The following is a 12,414-nucleotide window of genomic DNA, read 5'->3' as shown; positions in this document are numbered from 1 at the left end:
CGTGGGCCTCATGTGGCCCATCGGGGTTCTACATGTGGCCCACGCAAACACCTCTGCTGCTTTCCCCCATGACTCTCATGCACTGGAGGACTGCACTTAGTTACTCCTTCCACTTGCCCCAGAACTTCTGGAATGCTGTGAATCAGCTGATTTGCAGTGGTCAAACTCTGGGAGGGAAGGAAAGAGGGAGGAGGAGCCGGGCTCCAGAAATCCTGAAAGGGAGCGGGAGGAGAAGGGACTGAGTGTGCTCAGGGGAGAAGGCAGGGAACAGGCTGGGTGTGGGTTTAAGGGAAGGGTTTAAGGGAAGGCCTGCAACAGAGAGGAGCACTAAGTAGCCCCTGCAAAATGTGAGAACCGTGCACTTCCTCTGCTACTTTGTTACTTTTGTTGGCAATTTAATTTGCTCCTAATAATGGACCACTTTGTGTTGAAAAGGCATGATAAAGGAGGAGAATCAAGTGCAACCTATTTAATCTTATTCTTGGGGGCATATGCCTGATTTCAATCTTATGACCCACTGAGATAACCTTGGTTGCCCATTGCTGCTCTATAGTATTCTTCCTCATCTGACTTCACAGACAATCTTGGTGCCCAGCCACGCACCAGACAAAAGATTTGGATCTTTCTGTTAATTTGTTTTGCATGCTCGAAGAATGGCACACATAAGGATGGGATGTATTTTCAACAAGATGCATAGCATGATGCATGGAGAATTAACCCCACAGTTCCCATGTCTTAAGTATAATGATAACACATACCCCTCACTGAACTGTGGAACTGTGGACATAAAAATGCTGCTGTAAAGCACTTCCTAGCAATATGCAACTCTGCAGTTTATGTGTAGAGCAACCTTAGAGAAATCAGTCAATAAGAGACATCAATAATTCACCTAAAAGTAATGTTCACAGAAGCATAACATTAAATGGAGGCACTAAAGGTATAGCAGAATATTTTTTCAGATTGCCTCCTTTCTGAATATCAGTCTGGTCTTCTTTTGAAGCGACAGGAATTTTTACAGCAAGGCAGCACCTCAAGTGTTAAGAGTTGAGGCCCAGGTTTATTGTGGATCAATGGTTTAGCCCAGTGCTTTTCAAACTAGGGATTACAACCCAGTACTGTGTCATGGAATGTTGGGCGCTGGGTCTTGTTGCTGCTGGGGGATCAAGGGATCAGTGGGGGTGCTTAGGAAAACTACCTGCCTGTGTTGGCACCGCAGGCTGCACTGTGCTCCAGAAGTGGCCGGCAGCAGGCCTGGCTCCTAGGTATGTGGGGCAAGGGGGAAGAGCACACAGGGCTCCACACGCTGCCCCTGACCTGAGCACACTCCCATTGGCTAGGAATCAGCTGCTGGCTGCTTCTGTGCTGCAGCATGGTCTGCGGTGCCAGGACAGGCAGGAAGCCTGCCTCAGTACCCCCACTGCATGGGAGCTGCTCAAAGTAAGCCCCTCCTGCCTAGCCCTGATCCCTCCCAAAGCCTTCTACAGTAGGGATGTAAGGGTATGTCTACACTGCTTCCTAGTTCGGACTAGGGTGGCTAATGTAGGTATTCGAACTTGCAATGAAGCCCGGGATTTAAATATCCTGGGCTTTTTTTGCATGTTCCCGTGCGCTGCCATTTTTAAATGCCCCATAGTTCGAACTACCTGCCTGCGACTACACGCAGCACGGGCTAGATAGTTCAAATTAAAGCTCCTAATTTGAACTACCGTTACTCCTCATTGCAGGGAAGGGAGACACAGGAGAAGCACACACCACCAGTGGCACTTAGTGCTGCCTTCTAAACGTGCAGCATGTAGTGTCCTGCTCCATGATCTCTGTATAACTGGCTGCTAGCAGGTAGTTCGAATTATGGGGCATTTAAAAATGGCAGTGCCTGGGAACATGCAAATAAAGCCTGTGATATTTAAATCCCAGGCTTCATTTGCAAGTTCAAAGCCTACATTAACCACCCTAGTTCGAACTAGGGTGGCAGTGTAGACATACCCTAAGAGACTAGGCTTATTGGATTGTAGACACACTAGTCGACTAGTTGCTTCCCCCCATCTTGCCGCCTCTATCACAAAGAGACAGTAAAGGAAGGGGGAGAAGGGGATGCTGGAGGGAGCCAGCTTAAAAGCTGGTTCCCCCCAGCTCCAGCTCCGTGGGAGGGGGTAGGGGCACAGGGGTGGCCAACCTTGAAATGTACAAAAGTTCCCGCTGGGGACTCTTGTACATTTCAAAGCTGGCATGCTGCATGGAGCTGGGGACTGGGGGGAGTCCCTGCTGACCCCAGGCTCCATGCGGGCGCTTCCCCTTTGAAATGTACAAGAGTTCCCCAGTGGGGAACTCTTGTACATTTCAAAGTTGGAACACCGCATGGAAACCGGGGCCAGCAGGGAGTCCCGCTGATCCCAGACTGTTGTGCAAGTCAAAGCAAAAGCACTGCATGGAGCCCAAAGTTAGCAGAGGACTCCCCATTGGCCCTGGGCTCCATGTGGAGTGCCGACTTTGAAATGTACAAGACTCCCCAGTGGGGGCTCTTGTACATTTCAAAGGCGGAATGTGGAAGTTCTTATCACCTAACCGAATAGTCAATGGAAATCCCATTGACTGTTCAATTAGTTAATCAAAATTTAACCTCCTTATTCTACAGCCCAAAGCTCTCATTCTCAGCCCCACCCCGAAGTCCACACTTCAGTCAGATTATGTTGGTGCATGGGCAGCAACAATTTTCTTGAACTGGGTCATGAGAAAAACAGTTTGAAAATTACAGGCTTAGCATGTCCATGGATCAGATACAGGCAATTGCAGTAGATGGCAAACAGGTGTCCAGATACTACTCTGTGGAGGGCCACCTCTCACATATCTATATAGGTATGAGAGATGTGGGTAGACTGATTTGTTGCAAGGCTGGAGCAACTGAGCTTTGGGCATTCTGCTGGGAACCTTGACCATGACTCTAGCTTCCACTCCCACAGGGCACACTAGTAAATATTTTTTCTGGGGAGAGATGTGTTTCTGAGGCATGCAAAGGCTCCCTGCACAAGAGCATGGGGAATGCATCTTGTAGTTTCAGACTAGAACTCGCCTCATTTCAAAGGTAGATGGTCCTTTGGTCTTTGGGAATAACTTGTAAGGGAAGCTGGATGTGGGTTGGAGTTCTGTTCTCTGTGGTTTTCTGGAAACCAGCATGGGGATGGTCTGGATTGGCTTCTCGCGCAATAACCTTTGTACCTTCTTCAACATAGCATGGGATGAACTGGATTGGAAGTCCAATCCTAGTGAGACAAATAGAAAGGAACATAAACACTGTCAAATCAAGTGTAAAAATGTAATAAAAAAAAGCAAAGAACGATTTGAGGAACAGCTAGCCAAAAACTCAAAAAGAAATAGCAAAATGTTTTTTAAGTACATTAGAAGCCTGCTAAAAAACCAGTGGGTCCCCTAGACGATCGAGATATAAAAGGAGCAATCAAGGATGATAAAGCCATTGGAGAGAAACTAAATGATTTCTTTGCTTCAGTCTTCATGGCTGAGGATGTTAGGGAGATTCCCAAATCTGCACTGTCCTTTGTGGGTGATGAATCTGAGGAGCTGTCCTGGATTGAAGTGTCATTAGAGGAGGTTTTGGAACAAATAGAAAAACTTAATGTTAACAAATCACCAGGACCGGATGGCATTCATCCAAGGATTCTAAAAGAACTCAAATGGGAAATTGCTGAACTATTATCTGTGGTTTGTAACCTATCCTTTAAATCGGCTTCCGTACCTAATGACTGGAAGGTAGCTAACATGCCACAAAGATTTAAAAAGGGCTTTAAAGGTAATCCTGGCAATTACAGACCTCTAAGTCTAACTTCAGTACCAGGCAAATTTGTCAAAACAAGAAGTCAAGACAGAAGCAGACTGTGAAGAACTTCAAAAAGATCTCACCAAACTAAGTGATTGGGCAACAAAATGGCAAATGAAATTTAATGTGGATGACTGTAAAGTAATGCACGTTGGAAAAAATAACCCCATCTATATGTACAGTATGATGGGGGCTAATTTGGCTATGAGAAATTAGGAAAGAGATCTTGGAGTTACTTGGATAGTTCTCTGAAAACTTCCACACAGTGTGCAGTGGCGGTCAAAAAGGCAAATAGGATGTTAGGAATTATTAAGAAAGGGATAGAAAATAAGTCACAGAATATCTTACTGCCCCTGTATAAAACTATGGTACGCCCACATCTTGAATACTGTGTACAGATTTGGTTTCCTCACCTCAAAAAAGATATTTTGGCCTTAGAAAGGGTTCAGCAAGGGCAACTAAAATGATTAGGGGTTTGGAACGGGTCCCATATGAAGAGAGGTTAAAGCAACTGGGACTTTTCAGTTTAGAAAAGAGGAGACTAAAGGGGGATATGATAGAGGTATATAAAATCATGAGTGGTGTGGAGAGGGTGAATAAATAAAAGTTATTTATTAGTTCCCAAAATAGAAGAACTAGAGGACACCAAATGAAGTTTATGGGTAGCAGGTTTAAAACTAATAAAAGAAAGTTCTTCTTCACACAGCGTATAGTCAACCTGTGGAACTGCTTGCCAGAGGAGGCTGTGAAGGCTAGGACTATGAGGGTATGTCTACACTACCCTCCTAGTTCGAACTAGGAGGGTAATGTATGCATACCGCACTTGCTAATGAAGCCCGGGATTTGAATTTCCCGGGCTTCATTAGCATAAGCGGGGAGCCGCCATTTTTAAATCCCCGCTGCTTCGAACCCCGTGTAGCGCGGCTACACGGGGCTCGAACTAGGTAGTTCGGACTAGGGTCCTATTCCGAACTACCGGTACTCCTCGGTGAAACGAGGAATAGGCACCCGAACTACCTAGTTCGAGCCCCGTGTAGCCGCGCTACACGGGGTTCGAAGCAGCGGGGATTTAAAAATGGCGGCTCCCCGCTTATGCTAATGAAGCCCGGGAAATTCAAATCCCGGGCTTCATTAGCAAGTGCGGTATGCATACATTACCCCGCTAGTTCGAACTAGCGGGGTAGTGTAGACATACCCTAACAGAGTTTAAAGAGAAGCTAGATAATTTCATGGAGATTAGGTCCATAAAAGGCTATTAGCCAGGGGATAGAAATGGTGTCCCTGGCCTCTGTTTGTCAGAGGCTGGAGAAGGATGGCAGGCGACAAATTGCTTGATCATTGTCTTCGGTCCACCTCCTGTGGGGTACCTGGTACTGGCCACTGTCAGCAGACAGGCTACTGGGCTAGATGGACCTTTGGTCTGACCCAGTATGGCCATTCTTATGTTCTTATGAACTGCTTGAGCTCATCTGCAAGGCTCCTTTATCCTGTCCACATCAAAGTCCTTCTTGAAGAGTCACTTCTGCTGGGCTGTGTATGATGAAATGCAGGGACTTGAATAAAATCGGCCTGTCGGTCTTATGGACTGGAAGCTCCTTTGAGCAATGACCACCCATTCTGGAGTGTTTGAAAAGAGTCCAACCCATTTTGGGCAATGATGAAAATTAAAAAAAGGAGACTAGCATTAGGGGAACTTTTCACTCTTTACCATGAATTGATGTACTGATGGCAGCTGCTTTTGTGAGGGGGTGGGATGAAAGTGCAGGCTTTTGGGGGCAAGGCCCATCTCTTTGTTCTGTGGTTACACAGCATCTCATCCAATGGGGCTCTGATCCATGACTGGAGCTCCCAGGCACTCCCACAATACAAATAAATAATAAACAACAACAACATTTTAATGCAGGCTAACGCTTTTCACTCTAGGGCTTAAAAAAGAGAAAAGTTCCTTCCCTGTATTTGAAATGAGCACAAGCTTGCATAGTCAATACAAATTAACCCTGTTACTGGCACATGGCTTTCGGATAGTCTTCTTTTAGGATGAAGTTCTGCCTGCACCGAGAGCCAGCAGCAGCCCACACATCACTTAAGCCTGATTTTGAGGGCTCAAGTGGAAGTGAACTAGTGCATAGGCCATGTGCCAGGTCCTCTGCTGGCCTCATCATATTTAAAGCAAATATCCTTCATAATCCAATAGTCTGATGAGATGCTTTTCCATTAGCATCCAACATCCTGGGCATTAAGGGTGCAGTGATGCCCGCATGATCCCTTGTGGATTCACCATATGCTTATTTACAATAGGCTAACAGCTAGTTGCCTAATTTCTGTGGTTTGGGGATTTTATTTAAAAAACTTCTTACACTGAAGGTGTCATATCAATAATAAGATGAATAACTGAAACCTTTCCAAGAGTTAGGGATAGATTTGCCCTTTTGAACCTAGGTTTTTGGCTAACCAAAATAGTGTAAAATCACCACCTCTGTTCTAATAGCTTACTGCACATAACGTCACATGTTCAAAGTGCTGTACAAAGATTAATTCCAGGGAAACAACTTTTTACTATCTTTGAAGGTGAGCATCTTTCTTTTTTAAAATGATACTGTTGGTCTGCACCCCTCCCTTCTACACGAACAGTCTGTTCACTGCATTAGTTCTACAGTGATTTGAGCGTTGGTAGAACGAGGCTAATCCCTTTTGCGTGTCTGGAAACCCAGAGCTCCTGCATTGCTTCTCACTCAGCAATGTTTTATGAGCAGAACCTTGGAGTGAAGTATCATATGACAAGCACTAACATCGAAGTATTGACCCATATGTTTTTAACTGTACCATGAAGCAAAATAAAACTATTCTCATACAAGCAAGGTCTCAGAGATACAAGCCAGGTCAGTCCCTTCATCCAGGAGCAGCAGCACCCCCATGGCTATCCCAAGAAATAACTGCCCCCACGCATGTTGCAGATCACATGCTCTATCTGGTCTTTTGGACTAAGGGTGATAGAGTTCTTGGGATAAGGGATGTGGTTACACTCCCTTTGTCATGGATTGATCACTACCCAGTCTAGTTTACCTTTCCCGGCACAGAGGCAGGGGACTAATTAAGATGGCCCGCCCTTGGAGGCTGATGGATCTGGAGGGCTTCCTGAGGTCCCTGAGGAATTGTTCAGCCCTTATGGCAAATGGTCCTAGTCAATATATGGAACATGGAGGTAGCCCAGGCAGTTTTTCTGAGCTTATGCTGTGGTGGTGCTGACAGCGAAGAAAAGCTACTTTCCCACCCGTATTGCATCCGCACAATGCCGTCCAGTGGAACTGTTTTGAGTGGTGCGGGGCTTGTTACAGTCTGACATTCATGATGAAATGGAGAAGCTCTTGGCTCCCTGCTGTGATCTGTTCGTGAAGCACTTTGCAGATAATATCGCTTGCATTCGGTCTGATTTGGAGGTGGAGTTAGGGGGCTGCTATTCGATCCTGTGGAGATTGTGCTACAGAGTCCCTCAAGGTTCCATCTTGTCCCCTATGCTGTTTAACATCTTCAGGAAGCCGCTGCGAAAGGTCATAAGGTGTTTTGGAGGACGGTGCCATCAATATGCAGATGATACCCAACTCTATTTCCCTGTGACATCAGAACCAGGTGTGGCAGTGACTGATTTAAACCAGTGTTTGGAAGTGGTGATGGACTGGATGAAGTTAAACAAGCTGAAGTTGAATCCAGATAAGACTGAGGTCCTGTGGATCAGGAGGCCATCTGTTTGGGAATGTGGCATGATACCTGTTCTAGACGGGGTTATTCTTCCCCTGAAAGAACAGGTACACACTTGGGAGTCCTGCTGGACCCTTTTTTAACATTTGAAAACCAGAATTCTTCGGCGGCCAGATGTAACCCTTCTGCTGGGTAGGCCCGGCAGCAGCCAGGGCTGGGTTCAATATCTAGGGGTCCATCTCACACAGAACTGGCTCAAGCCCCCACCCAGTAGCCTGGGAAATTCACACACCCATGGGCGCCTCTGAGAGGCAATGCTTCCCCACTCGCAAGCACAGAGTCTGAGTGTAGAAAAGAAACATTTAATGAAACAGAGAGAGAAGTCACATGACATTAACTTGGGAAAATACCATAAACAGAGTTCATAGCCCAAACCATGAGCGAAGTCCTACACCCCAAGGCTGTGTCTACACTGGCCACTTATTCCGGAAAATCAGCCGCTTTTCCGGAATAACTTGCCAGCTGTCTACACTGGCCCCTTGAATTTCCGGAAAAGCACTGATGATCTACTGTAAAATCATCAGTGCTTTTCCGGAAAAACTATGCTGCTCCCATTCGGGCAAAAGTCCTTTTCCAGAAAACTGTTCCGGAAAAGGGCCAGTGTAGACAGCACAGATTTCTTTTCCGCAAAAAAGACCCGATCACAAAAATGACGATCGGGGCTTTTTTGAAGAAAAGCGCGTCTACCTTGGCACGGACGCTTTTCCGGAAAAAGTGCTTTTCCAGAAAAGCATCCTGCCAATGCTTTTCCCGGAAATACTTATCATGGAAAACTTTTCCGTTATAAACATTTCTGGAAAATCATGCCAGTGTAGACATAGCCCAAGAGTCTCTGGAGTCCAGCAGCCCAATATTTCCCAGAGTCCGACACCCCAAAAGTCTCTATCCCTGGTCAGTGCCGCCCAGAGTTCAAAAGTTCACCTGAAGCATTCTACCCCCCAACCTGGGTGGAAAGAGGGACAGGGGGATTGATAGGGGCACCTTATGTGGTCCGAGGCTGATGGCGCCACCTCTCTCCGTATGGTTCTGCTGCAGCCTTTACCACGAACCACTCCACCATGCTCCAACAGCTGTCTTGTTTCACTCCACCAGCCGCTCTGCTGGTCACCTGCCGCCGCATCTACCGGCCACCCGCCAGTCATTCCCACCAGCCGCTTCGCTGGCTGCAATGGGTCTGGCTCCCGACCAAACCAGTGATTTCAGCTCTTAGTGATTTCAACTCTTTAGCCATCACCTAGACTGGCAAAAGATTCCAGCTTCCACCGGACTAGCAAAAAGACTCCTCCTGGAGTCTACTTCAGATCTGTCCTTAAAACAAAAGGGGGAAAGAGGCAGGTTGGGCCAGTCTTACAGCTCACACCTGGCAGGCATGAAGCAGGCTGACTTAAGCCCTTTAGCCCTTCCCCCCCCCCAACTCCATTCACTCAACTCTGGAAGGGGGAAGGCTTGTTCCTCAGAGACTTCTTACAGTGATGGTGTCTCTCCTGCAAGCACAGGTGTCATGTTTTACAGTTCCCACATTTAGGGGTTGCATCATTTGTGACCCCCCCACAACAGCCCCAAATTATTTACAATACACCATATTCCATTCTAACACTGATCCTCCATCAGCCCTGGCTGAGTAGGATTTACATAACCACACCTCGATACCTTCCCCCTCCTGGCCTGAGCTGTATTTACATATCAACAGTTAACAGTTAATTATCTTGCAGAGCTAAACAATTGGAGTGAGCACACGCACCCCCAGAGCAGCTCCCTCCTTTTAGCTGGCTGATAACAAGCAGTAGTTCAGCACCTGCTTAAAGGGGTTATTCTTCCCCTGAAACAACAGGTACACTCTTGGGAGTCCTGCTGGACCCTTTTTTAACATTTGAGAACCAGAATTCTTCGGCGTCCAGAAGTGCTTTTGGGCAGCTGCACTGAGCCAGCTGCGACCCTTCCTGAACAAGCATGGCTTGGCCACAGTGATCTATGCTCTGGTTATATCCCGACTGGATTACTGTAATGCGCTTTATGTGGGGCTGCCTCTAAAGAGCCTTCAGAAACTTCAAATGGTACAGAATGCAGCTGCTCGAGTTTTAACTAGTACTTGTTATATGGAGCACATTATGCCAGTGCTCTGGCAGTTGCCCTGTCTTCTGGTATGTTTTCAGGCTCCATTTAAGGTCTTGGTTATGACCTATTAAGCCATAAATGGGTTGGGTCCAGGGTATCTGAAGGTCCATCTTCTCTCATATGAACTTGATTGGGGATTGAGATCAGCTGGGGAGGCTCTTCTCAGTGTTCCCCAACTTATGGAGATAAAATTAACATCTACACAGAGCAGGGCCTTCTCAGCTTTTGCTCCCAGGCTGTGGAATGCTCTTTCTCGGGATATTCGCGAGGCGCTAATGTTAGCATTGTCAGGCTAAAGCCACCCTTTTTACTCTTTTTTTATGGGTGTTTGAGTCTGTGTTCCTCCTCTCAAGACATTTTAGCAGGTTTTATGTCCCTCTCGGCTCTCGTATTTTAATTTTTTATATGTAGGTATAGTGTGTTTTAAAACAATTTTGTAAGTCGCCTCGATTATTTTAAAGAGAGAGGAAGGGTAAAAATATTTTAAATGAATAAATAAATAAGTTAGTGAACAGAAAAGGCTGAAGATGAAGAAAGTCTGTTGTTCCAAGAAGTTGCCCCTCTCAGACCTAGCAGGAGCAGAAAGTGCTGTCATTACTCAGGGGATTTGGACATCATATGATGCAGAAAAGGAAGAGAAAAGTCGTCTCCCTCAACTCTGTTTGCAAAAGCCTTGGGTTTCCTTCTATCAGTGCAATTATTTCAAATAATTGCATTGTTATTCATAACATTCCTTCCTCTCCCAGCTTCTCCCTCCCAAGCCATGCCTGCACGCTTACGTGCACCAGACTTGAGACAGGCCCGGGTTTTGCTTTTAGGGATCCACACTTTGGACAAGGCCAACATCACCATTTATTGTCAAGGCAGGGTAGTTCAGGCTGCCCCACATTCAGTGAACTACTCCCTTTGTCATTGCCTATTCATTGGGGGACCAGGGTGCACCTATTGTTAACCTTCAAGGCAATGTAAAGGAAGCAGAGCCCAGGGAGCTGACACCCCATTCAGCACAAGCAAGTCTCTCTCAGGCTGGAGACAAAGGAATAACAAGTTCTCTCCCAGTCTTGGACTGTTGGAGTCAAAGGAGGAGCAAGGAAAGAGTTAAAATGGATGCTGTTCTCTTTCTCACCTGTTAATGATGTTATTTAGTTCCCTAAACTGTTAGGCTACGTCTACACTAGCATGATTTTCCGAAAATGCTTTTAACGGAAAAGTTTTCTGTTAAAAGCGTTTTTGGAAAAGCAGATCTAGATTGGCAGGATGCTTTTCCGCAAAAGCACTTTTTGCAGAAAAGCGTCCATGGCCAATCTAGACGCGGTTTTCCGCAAAAAAGCCCCGATCGCCATTCTCACGATCGGGGCTTTTTTGCGGAAAACAGTACTGTGCTGTTTACACTGGCCCTCTTGCGCAAATGATTTGCACAAGAGGGTTTTTGCCCGAATGGGAGCAGCACAGTATTTCCACAAGAACACTGACAATCTTACATGAGATCGTCAGTATTCTTGCGGAAATTCAAACGGCCAGTGTAGACAGCTGGCAAGTTTTTCCGCAAAATCAGATCATTTTGCAGAAAAACTTGCCAGTCTAGAGACAGCCTTAAAGTGTTATCTCTTAACCCCCTATCACCTCCCTGAGTGAGTGCAGAAGAATGTCTGAGCTGGACATCAGAGGCGAGAAAACTGTGAGGTAAACAGCAGGAGTAAACAACAGTGCACACAGCCCCCTGCAGGGAGTGCACATGGCCCCAAGAGGCCCAATGACACAGAAGCTGCATGTGGCTCATCCTAAAAGGAGAAAGGGTCAGAGACACAGTTGGTTGACCATCAAGTGGAGCCTCCCAGAACACCCTCTGCTTGGATCGCCTGGCCAGCGGACCAGCTTAGGAGTCAATTTGGGAAGATTAAACAACATGAACTGCCTTCTGCTCGCCTTATCATCCTGCCTGGGACTGTAAGGATATGTCTTACGGGTATGTTCATCGACGGAGCCATGTAGATGAGTTTACTAGACATAGGGAAATGAAGCGGCGATTTAAATAATCGCTGCTTCATTTACATCAAAATGGCTGGTTATATGCAGGAAGAATTATGTGCCTATCAGCTGTTTGGCGGCACAGCGCAGTAGTCTGGACACGCCGCGGTCGACAAGGGAAGTCTTTGTTGACCGCCCCGGTATGCCTTGTGAAATGCCTCTAGACATACCCTAAGGCTGTGTCTAGACTGGCAAGTTTTTCCGAAAAATCATCTGCTTTTGCGGAAAAACTTGCCAGCTGTCTACACTGGTCACTTGAATTTCCGCAAAAGCACTGACAATCTCATGTAAGATTGTCAGTGCTTTTGCGGAAATACTATGCTGCTCCCGTTCGGGCAAAAGTCTTTTTCCGAAAGACTTCTGCGCAAAAGGACCAGTGTAGACAGCAGAGATTTCTTTTCCACAAAAAAGCCCCGATCACAAAAATGGCAATCGGGGCTTTTTTGCGGAAAAGGGCATCTAGATTGGCCACGGACACTTTTCTGCAAAAAGTGCTTTTGCGGAAAAGCATCCTGCCAATCTAGACGCTCTTTTCCGAAAATGCTTTTAACGGAAAACTTTTCCGTTAAAAGCATTTCCGGAAAATCATGCCAGTGTAGACGTAGCCTAAGTGTAGTTGAGTGTATGACTGAGATTCCCCTCCCTTCCAAGTTTTAACTGAATAAACAAACCCTTTACACTCCTAT

The sequence above is a fragment of the Pelodiscus sinensis genome, chromosome 8 (assembly GCF_049634645.1).
Source record: "Pelodiscus sinensis isolate JC-2024 chromosome 8, ASM4963464v1, whole genome shotgun sequence".
Lineage (NCBI taxonomy): Eukaryota > Metazoa > Chordata > Testudines > Trionychidae > Pelodiscus > Pelodiscus sinensis.
Note: the sequence above shows the minus strand (reverse complement) of the source record.